At 38.8% G+C, this 23,082-nt stretch overlaps 1 long non-coding RNA gene and 1 pseudogene across 1 annotated transcript in view; one reads left to right on the forward strand and one right to left on the reverse strand.

The window, feature by feature from the left end:
* The window catches only part of LOC147574755 (uncharacterized), a 140,160-nt gene extending 118,985 nt beyond the window's left edge, over positions 1 to 21,175 (reverse strand). Inside the window, exons 1-3 of the long non-coding RNA XR_015243293.1 lie at positions 21,066 to 21,175; positions 20,223 to 20,265; positions 18,246 to 18,318 (exon numbers count right to left, since the gene is read on the reverse strand). This is a non-coding gene — a long non-coding RNA (uncharacterized LOC147574755). The remainder of the gene's footprint in view (positions 1 to 18,245; positions 18,319 to 20,222; positions 20,266 to 21,065) is intronic.
* On the forward strand, positions 15,009 to 16,823 carry LOC112868608 (dnaJ homolog subfamily A member 1 pseudogene; annotated as a pseudogene).
* Positions 21,176 to 23,082: the final 1,907 nt, after the last annotated feature.

The raw sequence follows: 23,082 nt of genomic DNA on the forward strand, positions 1-23,082 counted from the left end.
ATATCAAATAGTTGAACTAAATATTTTACAAGTTCTATCTGGCATTAACATTCTAAGTTCTCAATGTTTACTATGTCATTCATCTATCCCTGAAAAAGATAGTTTAATCAACCTATAACTTTTGGAATATTCTATTGTTTCTCCAGCCATCTGATCCTACCCATCTCTCAAAGTCAACATCGGATCTAATAGCTCCATTAAGTCATCCCTAATTATTCCAGCTTATATTATATTATATTATTATTATTATCATTGTTATATTATATTAGAATCCCTCATGTCTTATATTGATTATTTAGCCTTAAAATAGCAATTGAAAAACATATCTAAGTTTACTGTCCCCTCAATGAAGAGTCTTTGATGGCAGTCACTATGAAGTGTTAACACATATATATGTTACATATATATGTGTGTGTGTGTATATGTATATATATATATATATGTTACACATATGTTACATATATATGTTACATATATGTGTGTGTATATGTATATATGTGTATATATACACACACACACATATATATATAGTTAAACCATTTGAAATCGCCCTTTTTTTGTAAGTAAAAAAAATGACTGAATATCAACAACTTTATGTTTTTAATCTAATATATAAAATTTGATAATTAAAACTCTATTGAGAACCTACAACTTGATACTGTGCTGACTGATGTTATATACAGTGTTTCATTTAATAGTGAAAACAGCCTATGAGCTAAAGATTATTGTTTCCATTTTACAAAGAAGGCAAATTGAAAGGTATAAATGATTTTCCAAGATCATATAGTTGAAAATAGTTAGAACAAGGATTTACAGTCAGTCTGCCTGACTCTAGAGTTCTTCTTTCTCAAATTTCCTAGAACATAGCACAGAACAGGTAAATACTGATTTCCAACTTTGAAATAATAATTGTAAAAATAAACAAACAAAAAACCCAAAGCAGACTAATAGAAAAAGGAACCTTTGAATGCAAGTTAGTGATTTGCAATAGAGAGCAAACATTTACAAGTTCCGTTAGTGATTCGCAATACACAGCAAACATTTAGTTGGTGATTTGGTTCCTATTCTGACTTTCTAAAAATATGACTAAGATTTTAACTATGTTAGCCAGTAACCACTTTCGTATTGCTAAAGACCTTGAGAGAAACCTAAGTCAGTAACTCTCCTTCCAAATGGTTGGAGAGTTCAGTAAACCTAATTCAGTAACTCTCCTTCCAAATGTATCTACAATACAGTATGTAGTTATTTAAAAAATAAACTGGTAGCTCCACATGCACCAACACAAAAGGATATAGATGATATACTGATGAATGAAGTGGGAATTTTGTTGAAGAACAAAATTATAATACAATTACATATAGAGGTTTAGAAAAGCTATAACTGTGCCTTTGTGGTAATGTGAGAATAGACCCATCTAATTACATATTTGTGTGTACAAAAAATATTTGGAAGGATAAAGTGTTAAGTAAAAATGGTGCCTGTCTCTTTTAATATTAGAGTAGAAATATAAAGTAAAAGACAAAGAAGTTTTCTACTTTTACATTTTATTCTTCTAGATTGTTTGCATTTTTTTTTAAACAATTGTGTTCTTCTAACAGGAAAAAAAGAGGAACATTCATTCAATCATCCATTTTAATGATAAACTACTTTCCTTATTGGGAACATAGCTATGCGGTTCAAGTAAGTTTGTGTTGCAAAAAGTGCATGTTCTAACACTGACTGTAACATACAAGACTACACTTGACTATGTCTCTTTATTTCATGTGTCGTATTTCTCATTCCTATTGTGATCACTGCCGTTCCCCACTGAACAACCAATAGTAACTCTGCAATGCTCCATGTGACTTACAAAGGGCAGCTTACAAGACACCAATAGGAAACCCTACCTAGCATTCACCTGCTGGCAAGATTACCTTTACTACAATAGTAGGCATTGATCCATCCTAGGGTTGTAAAGGATAATTCCTCATAACTACGTTCTCTTATATCTTCTAATAATTTTTTTTAAGTTTTATAATCTTATATTTATGGTATCAACCATTTTGTGGCCTTAATGATAGGTTGTTCTAAAAAGATAAGTAGGATCAGTAACAATTCCCATGAAAACTGTCTCCCACACTGTCTAAAAATGTGAAGTCTATTACTAAGCAAATGAAATTTCACTGATTAGAGCTGCTGATAAGGGACTTCTTATAAAATGAATAGGACTTTGAGAACCTGTGAACTCTTAGATATGTGTGTGCAATAACCTTATTCATATGTAAATATTCTCGAAAGACTGAGATGGACCAGAGTTGGTTAGGTAGAGATCCTAGAAATAAGTGAGAGATACAGGCATGTAACTGAGGAAGTGCTTCTTGGGAAGGCCCTACAAAGGACTGAGCAAAGCAGAATAAACACAAAAGGATGTGCTTTCAGATTGTCTACTCATGGCCTGATCCACCACTGTCCCAACTTCAGGCAAGGAGGCCAGGCTTTGTACCCATTATCAGTCAGTCATCAGCATCAGGTGAAGAGGATGTAAATCCCAGAATCCTCTGGGCTACAGAGCAGGCAGGTCCCCAGAGAAGGTTGGAGGGTATTAACCATTACTATGGCCACTCGAAGCAGCAGGGAGTATGTGCATACTGACTGAAAATGGGACCTGGATCCTGTGCCTACAACATCTACCAGAGCTTTAATGAAGAAAAGGGAGGAACAAAATAGGGGTAATTATGGATTGGGGCACTAAAGAAGGCAAAAGGCAGAGACTAGACTAGGTTTTCTTCTTTTCATTAAGAGGTCACCGAAGGGTAAGGCAAAGGAGGTCAGGAAGAGTCAAAAGAGTTAAAGTAGAGTTTAGAGAGTTCTAAATAGAGACTGTTACTCATTTCTTAGTTAATTAAAAAATGTAAATATAGAACTTTGTTCTGCCACTGACTGGATTAGTTTTTTCCTTTTAGAACTTAAAGCACTGACGATTATTACACACGTTCTGCCATCTATTTTGCAAACATCACCTTGAAAAACAACCTAAAGGAGCATCTGTGTCGTTAGGATTCACTAGACACCCCGTGTCCTTATCTCCAGGACTCTACCAGAGAGCAGGGAACAGGCCCACGATTTACGGTCTTCACACTTGCGGATGTGCAAAGACCCTCCTTGATTAATGTGACATCATAAAGCACCACCTGGAAAGAACACCTCAGCCCACTAAAACCTGAAAAATATCTTTTCCAGAAATATACTCACTCCTTTCAGACTCTGTGCTTTTCAGAACGATGTCAACTTATAACAGCTTCTTGACATTAATTACCATGCCATCCCATAAGTTTAACTCTCTGTGAAGCCGCCTGAAGCTGTCAGGGAGGGTCACATATTTAATATCCACTTACCTTGACACCAAAGTAATGCTCACTTTCAGCTCCTCATTCCTTTTCAAACATTAGAAGGCAAGTGACCCACCATCCAATTCACAAATCTTGATTAATTCCTTCCACTTAGCATGTCCCAATTTCTGCCAAGGTATGTGGTCTGCAGATTGACAGCCTCATTAAGAGCTTATTCAAGTGCTTGATTATACAGCTTTGGAAGTTCCTTGAGACCTGAGTCTGAGGAGTAGAATCTCCCTCCCGCTGCCCATTGCAGCACAATAGTCTGTATTATACCCACAGGCAAAGAGATTTAATGACAGTCAGTCCCTGTACTTAAGTTCTAGAAGCAGCAGTTTCTGCTCTTAAGCTTTCTCTTCAGCAGCACCTGGGTGTCTGCCCAGTGTTTCCTCCCCACCAGGGCTGGGTAGAGAGGAGAATTCCAAGGACAGGCTCATGAAAGGACTGTGCGCTCAGAATCCTTATCTAGAACCAACTCCGAAGCATGCACATATTAATCAAGCCAAAGATCAAACACAGAGTTACAACTCAACTGGTTATAAACTTCAAAATAGGGTAAATGAGGAAAGAGATCTATAAGAGAAGCACTATATTCCTATTTACAAAACATATCTTGGGGGCATGTGGGTGGCTCAGTTTGTTAAATATCTGACTCTTGGTTTTGGCTCAGGTCGGGCTCTGTGCTGAGCGTGGAGCCTACTGGGAATTCTCTCTCCCTCTCTCTCTACCCTTCCCTGCTCACTTGCTCATGCACACACTCTCTCTCTTTCTCTCAAAATAAATGAATAAATATATTTTTATAAAAGTATCTTGGGGTGCCTGGGGGGCTCAGTTGGTTAAGCATCTGACTTCAGCTTCCTCTTTAGTAGGGACCAGAAAATGACAGCAATAATTTAACACTGCTAAAATTAAGTTTCAGCCCCCCCTCCTTAGTAGTTTGGATCCCCCTGTGTTTCTTTTGGGTCAGTTATTTGGAAACTGGTAGTGTTTTTCCAGTGACACTATGTCAGTATGTTAGCAAAGGTCTTAAAACAACTTGCTATCAGCAACTTAACCGTATCATTGTAAATGCCATCAAGCTTTGGAGGTAGAAACTTCATAACCAGCAACAGATTATCACCCACATTTTCATATTTAAAGAACAAACAAAAGTTGAGATATAAAGAAGTAATTTTACCAAACTCATACAGTTAAAAAAAAAAAAAAAAAAAGACTAAGCCAGCATTGAAATGGTCTGTCTGATCACATACAACTCATAACCACCATTCTCTACTCTCTCTTGGAATCACTGCTAATGGAACTATCCTACCAATAGGACTAGAGTTTCCACCACATACAATGATGTTCAATGAGAAACTAATTCCATTTATAAATCTAAATGCCCAAATCACCTTTTCTCTGACACCATCCCTGGAGTGAGAACAAAACCTACCTTCCAAATTCCTCATAGCTCAATGCATCCCAGTTCTGGTTAGTAGCTACCTCTTTGAGGAAGCTTTCCCTAACCCCCTGCCCAGCAGACTGGGTTACAGGGTTCACTTTTGTGCTCCACAGCTCTCTCGATTGACCTCAGTGGCCATACTCACCTCACTGTTTTATAATCATCTCTCCCCTTTTTCGTCTCTTCCATTGGACCATGTGCTTCCTGATGGCAGGGGTTATGTGCTGACCAGCTCTTGATCCCCAAGGGCTGGTGCTAGTAATGTACCACCTGAAACTGACTGATGTGAGCAGGGGTGGAAGTTCTAGGGAGATTGGAGAAATAGGTAATCTAGATACTAGAATATCCTGGAGACAATTTCCCCTAGGAATCCTGGTTGATCTTAGACAGGCAGACCCTTCCTTTTCTGCTCAACCTCGAAGATCAGTCAACATCATTCCTATCAGTATCCCTACCCTATCAGGGTTTTTCTGTTCCCCTATGGTCCCCTGCAGAAGAGTCATTGCAGCAGAGGAAGAAAGAGTAAGGGATGACGCACTGTCTCTTAAATGTCTCCATGTCATTTGGTAGAATTAGTCATATGACCCTGCCTAGGCACCCAGAGAGCTGGGAAGTCTAGTCCTGCCCAGTCCACACAAAGGAGAGAACCAGAAATGGGGTAAGCACTAATAAACCCCACCACAATCCAGAACTTGGGACCTTTTCTTGCTTTGTTCCTTTTGAGTGTGCAACCTAATCTTTACGTTATTTTGTAGAAAGTTAGGTAGCCACTAGCTGAACAAAAACTCATTGATTATTTAGAGGACAACTTAGGAGCAGCATCTCTCTACCTCTCTTCCTTCTTGAAGAAACGATGATGAAGGTTTCTTCGTAGGAGTGAGGAGAAGGACTTTGAATTGAAGAGGCAAAGGTTGGAATTGGTCCTCAACTGGGTCATTGAGAGGTGTTTTGAAAAAACCACCAAATACCAGGGAGAAATGAAATGCCTACTGCTACCTAAGACAGCCACTTTCATAAAAGGCAAATGAGCTAAACTCATGAGCTAAACTCATATAGCATTTTAGTACTTACAAAGCTTTTTTAAAAAAGAGGTTGGGGGGCGCCTGGGTGGCGCAGTCAGTTAAGCGTCCGACTTCAGCCAGGTCACGATCTCGCGGTCCGTGAGTTCGAGCCCCGCGTCGGGCTCTGGGCTGATGGCTCAGAGGCTGCAGCCTGTTTCCGATTCTGTGTCTCCCTCTCTCTCTGCCCCTCCCCCGTTCATGCTGTGTCTCTCTCTGTCCCAAAAATAAATAAACGTTGAAAAAAAAAAAATTAAAAAAAAAAAAGAGGTTGGGGGACTTAGGTGCCCTTTTTTACTGTGATAAAGTAGAAATAACATAAAATTTACCATTTTTCCCACTGAAAAGTGTACAATGCAATAGCATTAAGTACATTTATGATACTGTGCAATCATCACCACTGTCGTCACCACTAACTGTTTCCATCAGGCCATCACTGTCCATTTTCACTTTCCCCCAGCCCCTGAAAACCTCTAATCTGTTTTCCATCCCTATAGATTTGCCTGTTCTGAATATTTCATATAAATGAGATCATACAATATGTAACGTTTTGTTTTGTCTTCTTTCATTTAGCATGCTCTCAGATTCATTCATCTTGCATCATGTATTAGGGCTTCATTCCTTTTCATGGATGAACAACATTTTATTGTACGGACATACCACAGCTTATTTACTTATCTACCTATTTACCTTTACCACTTGGCAGACATTTGTGCTGTTTTCATCTTTTAGCTCTTGTGAACAGTTTTGCTATGAACATTCATGTACAAATTTTTGTTTGGACACCTGTTTTCAATTACTTGGGAGTATCATGTCTAGGAGTAGAATTGTTGGGTCATATTATAATTCTATGTTTAACTTGTGGCAGACTCTACGAAACTTTTTAACATAAACTATTACATTTAATCTTCCCAGTATGTATTACAATCCTTATTTTACAGATGAGGCTCAAAGACATTAATTGAATTGCCAAACTAGGCCTTGATTCACCATTCTACAGTAAGCATTTTATGAAATCACAGTGAAAACCAGAGTAAGACAGATTCATTTCTGGATATATATTTCTTCCACCTTAAAAATAAGAAAAATCTTAAAACAGAATATTTCATAATAGTGATAGAATACCATGGACTCCAGGATAAGGAAAAATCCTTCCTAGCTTCTGCATTCTCTTGTATGCTTCATTAATTTAATTTTTAGGTCACTACTTTTATTAGCTTGAAGGAGCTGGCATAACAAAAAATGAAAAATGCTCTAAATAAAAATTAGACCTGTTACATATTTACATACACGGAAGTGATTCTTTCTGTCCCAAGACATAGAAGTGGTGGTGTCACTTGCTAAGTAAGGATGTATGAAATGTCACAAAGGGACAAATACAAAGAAGTGGGTGACAGGGACAGAAGTGGACACACCAGAGCTATAGCCAAAAGAGCCTCACCTTTTGCCGTCCTGTAGTACACAGTCTGTGGCTAAAAAGTCCTGAGCAACTTTTAACATTTGGATAGTTTTGGTGGTCCAGCTCAGAACTAACCATTTCTGAAAACTGCCTCCTTCCACAGATCACAGTAGTGGAAGGTGGGGAATGTGGAAGCCAAGCTTGCACTTTGGGACCCTCACTATTGGTCTCAGTTGAATTGAACTAGGGCAGCTGAGGCCAATCAAATTCTCATGCTTATAAATTTGGAATTGAAACTAGGAAAGTAGTTAATGTATGCATGCAGTCAAGACTATAATGTGAGAAAACAGGGCTATGGAGCAGCCATATCCTGCCTTGTGGATAAAGAAGCAGCTTAAAAAAATAGTGGGATGAAACAGTGACACAAAAATAAACAGGGAGAAAGAGAGAGAGAGAGCTGTCTTATTTCTAGGACCAGTCCTTTCCTGAAGATGTAGGATTCTGTGAGAACCTCTATACTCTTGTCATAAACCCATTTGGCTTAAGCTATGTGGTAGACTGGCCAGCTATTTACCAATTACCATTACATGGCCAGCTAATTACCATTGGTATTTACCAATAAATACCAAATGAATATTTATATATCCATTTCCTTTCACCCTGGGCACACAGCCAAGTGTATTCCCAGCTTCCTCTGTATTTATCTGTGGCCATGTGACTGGGCCCTGACCAACAGAATGTGAGAGGAAGTGACATTCTCCACTTTAGGCTTGGCAGTAAGAACCTCCCCCATGACTCTTCACTGGCTCTCTTTCCTCATAAGCCAGCTGGGTGCCCACAAAGGCAATAGTTAAAGCCTTGTATTGAAGATGTCACAGCCTTCTTAGCCTAAGTTCTGACAGCATGCTTGGAGCAGCCATCCCATCCTCACCAAGGAGGCTTTCCAAGCTCAAGAAATAAATTTCTCTTATGTTAAGATTTCAAAGAGACTTCAGGCTTTATGTAACACATCAAGCTTTATCTGAACTAATGCAAGGTAGTTTCGGTAGGTTTTTTGTTTTTTGTTTTTTTTTGAAAGCTACCATCAAAGAGTCTTAAAGCATCACACCTTCCATAGCTTCTCTTCTTATTCAGTTACCGTCTGTTGAAAAGGCTGAAGACCTTGGGCCAAATACTTCATGTGCCACACTCTGGAGACTGCAGCAGAGGGTAGAGGTAAAAGATTCAATCTCCAGGATGCCAAACAAGGCTACCTCAGGTGACCTCACATACCCAAACACACTGCCTTTGTTGACAGATATCCTTTGAATGCTCTACCAGTTCTGAGAGTGATCGGCCACCCTCTCAGTCTCCATATGGCTGTGCAAGCTAAAAGCAAAAATCTTTCATGTAGAAACTTTGTGTTTCTATTGAAGTCAGTACTGAAACGTGTTTCCTTTCCAAATGATTCAGGCAGATTTCCAAGAGGGCCCAATAACACCCTGTTCAATTACTGGAGTTCTAGCAAGGAAAGGCTGACCAAAGAAAATGGCTTTATCAAAGAGCTATATTGACAGCTGCTATGCCTTTAAGTATTCTGGAAGGCAGGTTTGAAAGCAACAGCTTTCTATGTGCAATATACCAATTTCCTGTTCTCTCCACATAAGCAATAACTCCTGTGTAACAGCAAATTTAATGGAGTCGTAAGGGCTATTAACAGAGGACATATAAGGCAGATCTTCTTGACATTATTTTACAAACCTAATTGGGCTGTCTGGTCAACAAAATGTCTCTAGAATAGATATGTTAAATGCAACAGAGCTTGTTTTGAGCCCAAGTGCTTGCTTTAAATGGCATGTAGTTTTTGTAATATTTAAGCTAATAGTCTTCATTATCTATAACATATAAGTTGAAGGTGTAAGAGCTTAAGTTCAGGGGAAACAATGAAAACGTATTACCTCCATGTAATTTTATCAGTCTTTCAAGAATAGAAAAAGCCTCCAAAATGTGGGGAAATATTAATACTTCACTTTGGGATCTGTTTTTTTAGCACCAGTGCTAAGGCCCAGAGAGATTTGGGGTAGCCATAAAAGCTATCATCACCCTCCCAACTGCAGCTGCTTTCCTCAAACTCTTCTGATATCCCACTTTACCCAAAATATGCCATTTTGTTCTTGTCTATAAAAAAAAGTCCACAGAATCTGATAAGCTAAATATTTGAAAGATCACAACATTAAGTAGAACATGGCGTTCCCCATCCTCGGAAGACATGTATCCTTGGAGACATGTGGTTAGTGGTGGGGGGGGTGTAAGTTCTTCAGCACTTTTTCTGGTATCTCAATATTGTGGTCCACAAAAGGGGAGTGAATGAGATAGAAGAAGCCCTCAGCAAGACCATAGTCAACTTCTTTAGTTTTCTACTTTGATATTGTACTCTGGAAGACACAAAGTACCTCATATGATTATCTCATTTAATATTTAAAAGAAGACTATGAAACAAGAACTGCAAAATTTGAAGATTAGACTAGAATAAGACAGAAAAGATCAGCTACCCAATAAGTGGCAGAGAGATTTTTGATTTTAAGAACAAACAATAGATTTTCAGTCTTTCTGATGTTCATTCCTATGGATCTAACATAATTTTTTCCACAGGACTTTAACACTAGAAAAATATCATTAGCATCCACCATAGCTCTACAGACAAAGCAGAAACATTTGAGTGGACAGACACTAAGGAAACATACAGTGCAATTTAGAGCCAATAGAGAGCAGCGATTCCATTCGTGATAGTGAAAGTTGTCCTACATAATAACATCCTCTCTTATCTCCCTCACACCAGCCATGAAGGTTTTCAAAAGTAACTGCAGGCTAATTTGTTTATTTTTCTTCATATTTTGTATTTTCTTTATTATTGTGTATTGTATTACAGTACTGTAATCATTTTTATATGCATATTTTGGGGTTGTCGAACAAATCATCTGAGTTTCTGTTATTTCTTGTGGGGGAAATTCATGTTGATATACAAGTGCTTTGGATTACAAGCATGTTTCTGGAATGAATTATGCTTGCAAACCAAGGACTTACTGTATCATGAATGACTAAGTTGGTTTGGTTAAATGTGAATCTCTGGATATATCAGAAAAAATGAGAGGGGGTCGGTAAGACTTTTATGTTGTCTCAGGGGACAGAACTAGTAGGAGCTGATTTTATCTCCAAATAGTAAAAACTTTTTGAAATGAACAAAGCAGTGGCCTCCATGTGAATTCTTCCCTTCCCTGGAAATACAGAAACCAAGTAACTCCTTGTCAGATAGATGGCAAAAGGGATCCTTGCAAGGATGAATTCCTTAAATTATCCCACACTTGCAATTTAGGAAACCCTAAATTTCCTTAGAAATCCCACCTGCCCTGCCACTTGTCTTATTTTTTACTGCCTCTCATTAAGCACTGTTAAGTAATACTTCATTCAACTATCACAACATCTTCTGTGATAGATTATTATTACTCCCATTTTGTGATAAGGAATATAAGGCTTCCACATGTTAAATAACTTGCCAAGAATCATCCAACTAACAAGCAATAGAACTCAAATTTTAACCCAGATTCTTAACCATTATTCATTCAGCCACTTATAACTTTGCTATGTTACCTTATAACAGCAGCACTATAGCTTGTGAGAAATGCAGACTCTTAGGTCCTAACCCAGACCTACTGAATAAGAATCTGCATTTTAATGAGATCCCTGGTGATTTGTATGCACAAGAAAGTTTCAGAAACCTTAATTCATAAAAATGTATTTTTTAATAATTCCAAAAGTACTTCTGATCATTAAACTTGCTCCATGGTTCATTCTATTCCTGGGCCTAGTCTAAATCATGGACAATATATTGATCTTCTTACTCTTAGTTGTATATTAGTCATGTTTTTTACTTTGTTAGCTTTGACATCTTGAGGTCTTACTGACACCAGAAGGGACTATCCCTCCTGCGTTTAGCTAATTCCTAGGAAAGTAAACATGTACCCAACAGCATGCTCTTCAAAAGCAAAACAACCAATCCAGAGCTCTTACCCCCAACCACCACCTTTACTGGGATCTCAGGGGCTCTCACATCCCAAGCCACTATCCACTTCCCCTAATCACCCCAGTGTCAGGTACCAGACAAGTAGGAGAAACCCCTACACCTCAGGGCCCACTGAAACTATTCAAACTAGCTAACTCCAAACCTGCTTTCTCTGATTTATCTTTCCCATGGAAACCACCATGAAGGCTCTTGCCCACATTATCCCCCCACTTCCTCTGCCTCCTAACCAACCCTGTTGCTTTCTCTTGTTGTCCTGTGTGGCATGCCATGCCTCCTGCATCCAGGAATCCGTGCATATAAAAATTTTTTTCCTTTGGGGCACTTGGGTGGCTCAGTCGGTTAAATGTATGACTTCAGCTTAGGCCATGATCTCACTCTTCATGAGTTGGAGCCCACATTGGGCTCTCTGCTGTCAACGCAGAGCCTGCTTCAGATCCCCTGTTCCCCTCTCTCCCTGTCCCTCGCCTGCACACGCTCTCTTACTCTCTCTCTCAAAAATAAACTAACATTAAAAAGATTTTTTTTTTCCTTTATGAAAATCTGTATGTCATGTCTGTATGTCTTACCATACCTGATTAAAACAAATCCTGGGTACAATTTAAAACAGTTAATATAAACTTAGGTCACTTACGTCTCAAAAATGTCTCTGATCTGTATTTAAAATGTTTCTGCTAGTATAATAGCTGGATTGGTTTTCTGAGTCAACTTGGGTATGAGAGCTCATTCTTCCTTTGAAGAGGATCGTTGAGGATTCTTTAGAGAGACTCTTTGTAGTTGCTAGAAGTGGTGAGTAGTTTGACTAGCCAGTTAAGATTCCTTCTTCAACCCCTGGGTCTCCACGGTACACCTCTGAACCTCTTTGTTGGGTTCCCATCACCCTAAAGGACTGCCATAAATATACTACAAGATAGACTCAGGCAAAATGTGTTATTTTGACCCCAAGTCTATAGCAGGGCAGTTACTTAATAACACTCAGTCTTCTGCTCTGCCAGGTCATTCACCCAATCTCTCACTCTTAAGATGTCTCAGATGTGAGTCAAAAACCAATCCACAGCACCCCTCAAAATGCAGGAGTCACATATCAAGCTTTTCAAATTATTTGTTGAAGCTCCTCTTGGGTGGATGATATAGACACTCCTGCTCTATCTCAATAGAGAAGAGGATTCTGAACACAGTCAGAAGTTCTAAAGAAGTCTTCTTCTTAATGTCCAATTTTTTTGGCATTTTTAAATCTCTGAGATTAAAAATGGGGGGGGGGGGGCGGTGAGCAGCTGAAGTCACTTTTAAAAAAGGGACGGATCTAAGTGGCCCAGACCTCCGGCCTTGATCCCTGATCTCTCATCCCTAGTCGAGGGCCTGGGCTCCCTAAACTGAGGCAGGCAGCCTCCCAGCCAGGCCCTAGAAGTCAAACCCATGGGCTGGTCCCGTTTCGAGCCCGTGGCCAGGACTGTCTTGGCCCCTGGGCCTGCACTGCCTGCAGGGGCAGCCCCTTGGCCTGGACTGGGGGCTGAAATGTGGGAAGGGTGGTTTCTTTTTTTCTTTTTTCTTTTCTTTCTTTCTTTCTTTCTATTTTTTTTTTCGTGCTTCAGAGACACCAGAATTAGTAATACTATTTTTGATTTTGAAAAAAAAAAAAAAAAAGGGAATAACTTGGGGCGCCTGGATGGGTTAGTTGGTTAAGCCTCCAATGCTTGATTTCAGCTCAGATCATGATTTCACAGTTCATAGGATTCAGTCCCATATCAGGCTCTGTACTAACAGCAGAGAGGATGCTTGGGATTCTCTCTCCTTCTCTCTCTGCCCCCCCGACTCACTTGCTCTCTCTAAAAATAAATAAACTTTTAAAAATATAAATAAAAAAGGAATGTTTACTAAACTATAACTGGCATATAGTAAATTGCATGTAAAGTGTACAATTCGAAGTTTTGACATACACTCACACACCAATGAAGCCACACTACAGTCAACATAAGGAACATGTCCATCACAGCCAACAGTTGGCTCATCCCCCTTTGTAACCCTTCCCCCTCCTTGCTGGCCCCTCCAGAAACGACTGATCTTCTTTCTGTCACTATATATTAGCTGATTTTCTAGATTTGTATATAAATAGAATCACACAGTATTTGCTTTTTTTTATTGCAAGATATACATGACATAAAATTTATTATTTCAACCCTTCTTGAGCATATATCTCATTAGTATTAAGTACATTCACGTTGTTGTACAAGTATGCACTCTTTTTTTGTATGACTTCTTTCATTCAGCATAGTATTTTGAGATTCATTCATTTCAGTGTTCAATAGTTCACTCTTTTTTATCACTGACCAGTATTGCATTGTATGGCTATACTATGATATGTTTATTCACCTATTAATGGACATCTTGGTTGTTTCCAGCTTGAGGCTGTTGTAAATAAAGCTGCTACAAACATTTAAGTATAAGGCTTTGTAAAGATAATTTTTCATTCTCCTATGCAAGTACCAAGCAGTGAGATGGCTGGGGCACATTTAACTTTATAAGATACTGCCTGTTTTTCAAATGGGCATAGCATGTTACATTCCCACCAGTGGTGTCTGAGAGTTCCAATTCCTACACATCCTCACCAATATTTGGTATGGTCAGATTTTTTTCCCTAGTTGCTCAATAGTTGTATAGTGACATCTTATTGTGGTTACATAACTTAGAAAAGGTGGTATCAGAGTAGTGGTCATTCTGGGGCTAATCATTCCTTAGTGCTGAACTGAACCCTTCTGAGTACTCTATACAGAGTCTTATACATCATGAGATTTTTTCCTGGGGGGCCCAGTGGGAACAGGAACTATGCACCCCCTCCCAGGAAAGAAGGTAAAACTGACCCCTGTTATTCTATCTTGGCAGAAAGCTGAAGACTCCAATTGATTTTTGACCATCTTCTTTAGCAGTTCAGGCCAAGTAGATTCACATCTCACTTTGGAAGGTGAGAATAAGAGCCATCTCTTTCCTTGGGTATTCAATCAAAACAGAAAAGAAAACCTCACTTAACATATTATTATATGTATAAACAATACATCCCCCCTATATTTTGTTTGACTGAGTTTCCATAAATAATTTCATATGACTATAGCACAGGGTGATGGTTCTCTAGACAATGATGATGAGTCATGTACATCCAGTTTCTTCTGGCACACAACTTTCTAAGGTATGTTCTTTACACTCTTACATATACAGTGACTCCAATATATTTGGTAAATTTACAATTCAAACTTAGATAAAAGGAGTGTGATTATAAAGTAAATCTTGACTTGGGGTGAAGGGCATGTTTCTGGAGTCATTCAGGACTGCGTTTGAATCCTGGTTCTTCACTTATTGGTTGTGAAAAATTATGCAACTAACAACCTCCTTGAGCTGCCAGGAAACCAAGTTGCTTACAAACAAGAGAAACAGGTTCACAATTAGCTAGTTAAATATGATGACATAATGCAATGCATTGTTTTCCATATAATGCATATAATGCTTTTCCATATAATGCATGTAATGATGCAATATACAACTATAATAAATTTTAATATACTTTGAGAATTATTATTATGCAGTAGAATTACTTCTTATCATAGAAACTAAGGCAATCCATAATCTGCAGAGACATGGACATTCTAGAACTTTGAATGGACACTTCTCTAAAGAAGACATCCAGGGAACTTTCCAGAACACTCGCTGAAAAGCGGAGGAGCGGCGGCTGCCCAAGCTGCGTCCAGCAATGCGCTCCTTCCCGCTCCCCCACACCGGCCTCGGCCCCCTCACTGGCTGTAGAAAATGGTGAAAGAAACTACTTACTATGATGTTTTGGGGGTCAAACCCAATGCCACCCAGGAAGAATTGAAAAAGGCTTACAGGAAATTGGCTTTGAAGTACCACCCTGACAAGAATCCAAATGAAGGAGAGAAGTTTAAACAGATTTGTCAAGCTTATGAAGTGCTCTCAGATGCGAAGAAAAGGGAATTATATGACACAGGAGGAGAACAGGCAATTAAAGAAGGTGGAGCAGGTGGTGGTTTTGGCTCCCCCATGGACATCTTTGATATGTTTTTTGGAGGAGGAGGAAGGATGCAGAGAGAGAGGAGAGGTAAAAATGTTGTGCATCAGCTCTCTGTAACCTTAGAAGATTTATATAATGGTGCAACAAGAAAACTAGCTCTGCAAAAGAATGTGATTTGCGACAAATGTGAAGGCCGAGGTGGTAAGAAAGGAGAGGTAGAATGTTGTCCCTATTGCCGAGGTACTGGAATGAAAATAAGAATTCATCAGATAGGACCTAGAATGGTTCAGCAAATTCAATCTGTGTGCATGGAGTGCCAGGGCCATGGGGAACGGATCAGTCCTAAAGACAGATGTAAAAGCTGCAATGGAAGGAAGATAGCTCGAAAAAAGAAGATTCTAGAAGTTCATATTGACAAAGGCATGAAAGATGGCCAGAAGATAACTTTCCATGGTGAAGGAGACCAAGAACCTGGACTGGAACCAGGAGATATCATCATTGTTTTAGATCAGAAGGACCATGCTGTTTTTACTAGGCGAGGAGAGGATCTTTTCATGTGTATGGACATACAGCTGGTTGAAGCACTGTGCGGCTTTCAAAAGCAAATATCTACTCTAGACAACAGAACCATTGTCATTACCTCTCATCCAGGTCAGATTGTCAAGCATGGAGATATCAAGTGTGTGCTGAATGAAGGCATGCCAATTTATCGTAGACCATACGAAAAGGGTCGCCTAATCATCGAATTTAAGGTAAACTTCCCTGAGAATGGCTTTCTCTCTCCTGATAAACTGTCTTTGCTAGAAAAGCTCCTACCTGAGAGGAAGGAAGTAGAAGAGACTGATGAAATGGACCAGGTAGAACTGGTGGACTTTGATCCAAATCAGGAAAGAAGGCGCCATTACAATGGAGAAGCTATGAGGATGATGAACATCACCCTAGGGGAGGTGTTCAGTGTCAGACCTCTTAATGGGGCCAGTGAAGAACACTGCTGGCATTTTATATGCAGTAGTGAACGAATGAAGGACTATAATCATAGCTCACTACTTGCTATTATTGTTTTTGTTTTAATATTCAACTATAGTAGTGTTTTAAAAGTTAAATGAAGAATAAAAAATATAAAAGCTCTGACTTTGCCCTGTATGTATGATGACTTCAGTGTGCAAGATAAGTTTAATACTTGTAAAAACTACTTTTAAAAAATCTCCCCTAGCATTTGTTAGAGGCCCGACCTTGTAATTGATCTCAGCTCTATGTACATGAACTAGTTTAGACTGAAAATGCTAGGTAAATGTATTGACTTCAGTGTATGACCCTTAATTGTTAAGCTATGAAGTTAAAACTTGTGTTTAATTGGCAATCAGAAAAAGAATTTGTAGAGAAGTGTTGGTCTGTAGTTCTATTAAGTGGGATTCATTGTGATGCTTCTGCATTTATTCTGTTGCCTCAACTGTTACTTAAAGATGGCATGCTGTGTAATTTGGCCTGTGGTATCAGTGGTGGAAAGGATACCTTTCTAAAGAAGGGGTTTATCATAATCTGCTGTTTGAGGGCTTGCACTTGTAGAACTGCATTCCCTTCTGCTGTGCCATCTTTTTTTTAAATATATATATATATTATATATATATATATTATATATATATATATATAATATATATATATATAGACACACACCAGTCCTGGTTACATTTTTTTCCCTTCTCTTTGGACCATGATAAGCTTCAGAGTAGCGACTATGGGAGCAGGGTAACTTAGAGTGAAGAGATATTTACACAGAAAAGTAAATTTGCATGTATGAGCTAGGAAGGTGTTTTTTAGGTATGTTACAGGCTTACTTTAAACAATTTAACTTACGTTCCGAAGTAACTGTAATTTAATGTTGGTAGTATAGCAAATTATGATGAATAGCTTTAATTGTATGTTTAAAAGTCATGTTCACAAGCTTAAATCTGGGTATCAGAATTAAGCAATTCTTGAAATGTATGAATGTCTCCTTAATATACTGATTACAAAGCATTAAAAAAAAAAAAAAAAAGAAGAAGACATCCAGATGGCCAACAGGCACATGAAAAGATGTTCAACGTCACTCCTCATCAGGGAAATACAAATCAAAACCACCCTGAGATACCACCTCATGCCAGTCAGAGTGGCTAAAATGAACAAATCAGGAGACTATAGATGCTGGCGAGGATGTGGAGAAAAGGGAACGCTCTTGCACTGTTGGTGGAAATGCAAACTGGTGCAGCCACTCTGGAAAACAGTGTGGAGGTTCCTCAAAAAATTAAAAATACACCTATCCTATGACCCAGCAATAGCACTGCTAGGAATTTACCCAAGGGATACAGGAGTGCTGATGCAGAGGGGCACTTGTGTCACAATGTTTGTAGCAGCACTCTCAACAGTAGCCAAATTATGGAAAGAGCCTAAATGTCCATCAACTGATGAATGGATAAAGAAATTGTGATTTATACACACAATGGAATACTACGTGGCAATGAGAAAGAATGAAATAAGGCCTTTTGTAGCAACCTGGATGGAACTAGAGAGTGTTATGCTAAGTGAAATAAGTCATACAGAGAAAGACAGATACCATATGTTTTCACTCTTATGTGGATCCTGAGAAACTTAACAGAAGACCATGGGGGAGGGGAAGGAAAAAAAAAATAAGAGGTTAGAGAGGGAGGGAGCCAAAACATAAGAGACTCTTAAAAACTGAGAACAAACTGAGGGTTGGTGGGGGGTGGGAGGGAGGAGTGGGTGGGTGATGGGTATTGAGGAGGGCACCTGTTGGGATAAGCACTGGGTGTTGTATGGAAACCAATTTGACAATAAATTTCATATTAAAAATAAATAAAGATAAAAAAAGAAATTCTGCAGTAAACCTATATGAGAAACACTTACTTGGTACTAATGTTTGTAGGTTCAAACATAGGGGTGATCCAAAGATACTCCAGCAATTTCAACTCTTCTCTTTCTTAATGATGAACAAATGAAAGATATTAGATTTAAAAAAATGTATTATATAAGATTAAATGATTTGTCATTACTACTAAACTCTTTGTACTTGAGTATTTGGAGAATACAATCCTTCAAGCCATTTTGGCTCTTAACTTGATTATTAGGTTTCCTTTGCTGACTTTCTTTCTCATCTGCAGAATGGGGACAATAGTGGTGCCATGTGCCACTGTTGTGGAAATTCAACAAGATAATTCTTGTAAAGCACTTAGCATAGTAATAGTACTCAAGGCTATAGGCTGTAGGCTATAATTACTTTATATACACACCAAGACACTCAAACCAGAGCGCTTTGGATCAAGGCAAGTTGAAAGCTTAACAGTTCTCAGTGAGACCATCATAAGTTATAAACCAATTCAATTGCTTCAAATAAAATAACCACAAATTAAACACGTTACCTTCAAAGGTTCTATACCATATTCTCAGCCTCTTAATTAAAATTGTGGAGTGATATTTATCTGTTTCAAGTGAAAATGTTATTTGGGAGCCATTGCAAACAATAGTATAGTTTTATTTTACATACTAACTGAAGTCCATAAAAAACAATGAGAAGAACCGAAATTATCAAGAAATTTTATATTTTTACATTCTAGATTCTTCAGATATGGTTGATGTCATAATTCCCCAATCAGAATTTAAGTTTCTTGAGACTAAGGACTGTTTATTACTCATTACTGTCTATCACTTCTAGGTAACGCATAAATAAATGTGTGCTGAAGTAACCAGATCCCAAACACCTTCTTCTTTACTCCATCTTAAAATGTAAGGTATAAGTAAAACAAAACAAAACAAAACAAAAACACTGATTACCTAAATAAAGATATCTATATTTAAAAGTAGATCTTAAGCAATAGGAATTACTATACCAGTAATTTGCTTTTTGGCACCTCAAACTAATTTCCATCTTCTAGAAACATCTGGGTAGAATCAAAATTAACCATTTTGATCCTACTTCACTTATCCCTATCTTACCTCATCTTCTGATGGATTGTCTATATGAGAAGTTTTCCCTTTCCCAATGTACTCCAGCCCTTACTGATCTCCCGCACTTTCAGACTCCTAAAACACTAGCGATCTGTTACATAGTGAAAAAGTATCTCCAATTTAATAGGTATTTCTGACACTTCAAGGTAGCTGCTCTGAGAGAGAAAAACCCTAGAATTAGAGTCTGAAGCCTGGGTTCAAACGCTGGTCTCACTATTTACAGGCTGAAGGGACTGATGCTTGACATCTATCTCAATTTCCTTAGGGTAAAACAGGCATTGTATTTTAAAGTTGTTATCTTACCACGGGTGCCTGAAAAATGGCATGTCAATTGACTGATTCACTGAGTGACAAAATTCTCACCAATAGTAAAAATACTGCAGACCCCACAAAATTCCACAAAACAAAGTGAATAGCTTATGAAGTTTTCTTTATGTGGCACATATTCTTGTACTGACACCCATGGACTTCAAGAGAGCTGTGCATGCCCTGAGATGGTATGAAAAATTACATGTGTGTATTCACATGTGTGTATTTGAGGGAGAGATGAAACCAGCAGTGTTGAGAACCACTGTTCTCAGATGATATAAAGCCAGAAGTGAGAGGGTGGAAGAGGGAAGGGGAGCATATGATTCAAGGTGCCGAAGGAGCTGGTGAGGGTGAAACAGGACTGCTGGTCAAAGCAACAGTAGGTTGGGTACTAATCTAACTCTGGTCTAGTCTAGACCTACTTAGTCTCCTAATCCATGATCTCTCTCTCTAATTAGTCTAACCAGTCAACCTTGACTGGCCCACAATACCCCTACTTCCCACCACAGTGCCTAGAAAATAACAGGCATGCACCAATTATCTGCTAAGAATTTCTTCCAATTTTCTTACCTGTAAAAGGAAGGAGATTGAGTAAAAACTATCTTGAAGGTTCCTGCCAAGAAAAACCTCTATTACATTCGAAGCTAATTATTTTATAGAAAAACAAAACAAAACAAAACAAAACAAAACAAAAATATGGGAACTGCCTTTCCCCATCTAGAGAAGGTCAGAATTCAGCATCCTACTCCAGCCTCACACTTAACAAACTTGTTTCTAGATGAACCTCACCTCCAACAACTCATTCCTCAGAAAGATGACTTCTAGAGACACCTGGGTGGCTCGGTTGGTTAAGTGTCCAATTTCAGCTCAGGTCATGATCTCATGGTTTGTGAATTTGAGCCCCACTTTGGGCTCTGCACTAGTGCAGAGCCTGCCTGGGATTCTCTCTCTCTCCTGCTCTCTGCCCCTCCCCCACTCACTCACTCATTCCACCCCCACTCCCCCTCTCAAAATAAAAAAAAAAAAAAAGAAAGAAAGATGACTTTTATTATTTTGGTTGTTATTCTCTTAAGTAAGCTACTGACACCTCCTTAAGATCCCTGCTTTCTTTGGGGCTCTGACAAGGGGCAGGTAACGGATACAGTGCATTAACAAATCAGTAATATTTGAAGAGTTACTCCTCTCACAGCCAGGCTTTTAACAGGCCTGGATTTAAATGGCATCTCTTTCAAGCACATTTCCTTTATCAGTATTTGAAGTTTCAAAGAGCAATCAATGTCAAGGATCTGAATGTTAAAATACAGCAGACCTTTGGAAATGCAATTATCATTTTCTCCTATAGATAATTAACAACTGGAAAAAAATTTACTTCTACTGAGGGCTTCTGGGAAAATATCACTGAACCCTACCTACATGCTTTGAAAGAATCAGGTGTTCAAACTACCAACAGGGCAGCCTGGGCTGTGTGGTGCTGTTCTAGCAGTGGTGATGGCTTCGAACTAGATAAGCTTCCCAGTGCTACCCCTTCCTTCCCCTTCCCATCCACATACCCACAGGAACTGCAAAACACTGTACAACCTGCAGCTCAGGGCTACAGCCAATTGTGATGAAATAGTTCTTTCTGTTACACACAAAGGAGCATTAGAAGAATCAAACCTACAAGTTTCACTTCAGTACTCCTCTGAAAAAATACAAGATGGTTGAAATTGACTTCAACTAGTACTGAAATGATAAACATCGCAGCATAAGATGTTGGTTGGACTTAAACATAAAGGAATTTCTAACAGATTCAGCTGCTTAAAAACGAAATAGGATGTCTTCAGGGTATAACAAAAGTTGTTCAAGCAAAGCTATTTAATCTACTATCAATGTGATTCCCACAGAAAGTGGGGGCTCATTTTTCAGGTCTTCCAGAGCTTTAGGGTTCTATCTTTCTCTAAAGCAGACCTTTCTTTAATTTGTTTCATTGCAGTGACATGGAAATTTTCAGACACAAAGAGACAGAGAAATCTCACATAGTATTTATCCTCTAAAATTCAATACCAAATATTTTCACAGTAAACCCATCATACTTTAGTCCTCTTCCAGACTCTTCCATAGTCTGAGTATCCCTGGGCCCCCTGGCATGTGTTAATATCTCCATGATTGGGCAGAAGGAAGAGGCATCATAACTTTTTTGTCCCGTCATTTCCCCCCGAAAGAAAAGAAAGTGTTACAAAATTCTACCAGTGCACAACATGCCTCATTGGGGAATTTTCCTAAATTCCCCCATAACCGTTTGTTTCCCTCTTAAGGAAGAAGGAAAATGAGTAATTTTTGTTGAGTACTAGGAAATATGCTAATGGCTTCACATACCTTCATTTCATTCATTTCAGTCATTAGAATCACACTTTGAGGTAGTTTCAGTATGTCCACTTAATAAATGAAAAGTCTGAGACCTAGATAGTTTAAGTCAAATGTACATGGTCACACCACAAGTAACACAAAAGCCAGAATTCGAGACCTTGTGTGTTCAAAATACCCCTGCCCCAACCTATCTAGAACTCTAGCATATAAAGGTGTGGTCATAAACCAGGAAACAGAGACCTGCGCATCTTTATTCTAACCGTGAACTGATCCTTTCAGTAGGCTTTGCAAGAGAGGAATCATTAGAGTACAAATAACCTAAAGGAAAAAAAATTTTTTCCCTGAAAACTGAGGTGAAAAGAATGTGGGAGAGCGGGGCAGTGAATTGTCAGGGAACAGCTCGGCTAAGGAAAGCTCATCCACATCAATCAGCTCTTGGAGTCGGTGCCCTAAGAGAGAACTGACATGAAATTACACAAAAAGTTATGAGGCTCAAGACACTGAAGCTCTTCTTGGGAAGAAAATCATCTTTCATCCTCAGCTGACCCCAGGAAGAAAGGGGGCAGAATAAAACCTGAGAGATGACAATCTGAGGAACTAGGGTGGGGTTTTGGTGCAGCTGGAGCGAGATCAAGATGAATTAAAAAACAGATTATCTGCATAGATTCAGCTGAAGTTGAAATGAATGCCTCTTGTTCAGCTAGTATTTCAGGGGCTCCTGTGTGCTCCTCGTGGGGGAAATGGTACCCAGATCAATGATCTAGCATCAGAGCAGCTAGTGGAGAACAGACTACAGAGCAAGACACCCCATCACACCAGACTCACAGGTAGTTTTGAACAGAAGACCTCTGTTCCTGTGCTGGCTGAAGACTCATGAATTTCACAGAACTACTGCTGGGAATTGAGACCCAGAGAAAAAAGGAATGGGGAATATGCAGCATTCAATGATAATGTCTTGATGGTATTCAGAGGAGAGTTTTTGATATTTTCAACTAAAGCATTAGGAAAAAAAAATGAAATTTGGCCTCTATCTCACATCACACACAAAAGTTAATTTAAGCAACGATGATGTTTTTAGAGGAAA

The sequence above is a fragment of the Puma concolor genome, chromosome D4 (assembly GCF_028749965.1).
Source record: "Puma concolor isolate L17-30 chromosome D4, mPumCon1.1.hap2, whole genome shotgun sequence".
NCBI lineage: Eukaryota > Metazoa > Chordata > Mammalia > Carnivora > Felidae > Puma > Puma concolor.